This window comes from Penaeus monodon, chromosome 22 (assembly GCF_015228065.2).
Source record: "Penaeus monodon isolate SGIC_2016 chromosome 22, NSTDA_Pmon_1, whole genome shotgun sequence".
Taxonomy (NCBI): domain Eukaryota; kingdom Metazoa; phylum Arthropoda; class Malacostraca; order Decapoda; family Penaeidae; genus Penaeus; species Penaeus monodon.
Genome location: NC_051407.1, coordinates 1,545,200 through 1,545,475, shown reverse-complemented (window position 1 = coordinate 1,545,475; position 276 = coordinate 1,545,200). Strand labels below are relative to the sequence as shown.

Here is a 276-nt window from a genome sequence, read left to right as displayed (position 1 = left end):
TGGCCACCCGCCCGGAGGAGATGAAGGAGGAGGAGAGAGCTGATGGAAGGATGAGGATGAGGGAGGAGGAGGAGCGAGAGGGGAGGGAGAGGGAGAGGTGAGAGGAGGAAAGAGAGAGGAGACGGAGAGAAGAGTGAGGAATGAGAGAGAGAGAGTGAGGAGCAAGAGAGAGCGTGTGGAAGTGGAGAGGCGGAAGATGGAGAGGGGAGAGGAGGAGAGAGAGGAGGGAGAGACGGAAGAGAGGAGAGGAGGGGAGGAAAAGGAGGGAGGAGAAAA

General features: G+C 58.7%; 1 protein-coding gene across 1 annotated transcript in view; it reads left to right on the top strand.

Moving 5' to 3' along the window:
* Positions 1 to 276, top strand: part of LOC119587633 — a 25,021-nt gene that overhangs the window by 3,148 nt on the left and 21,597 nt on the right. The window lies entirely within an intron of this gene.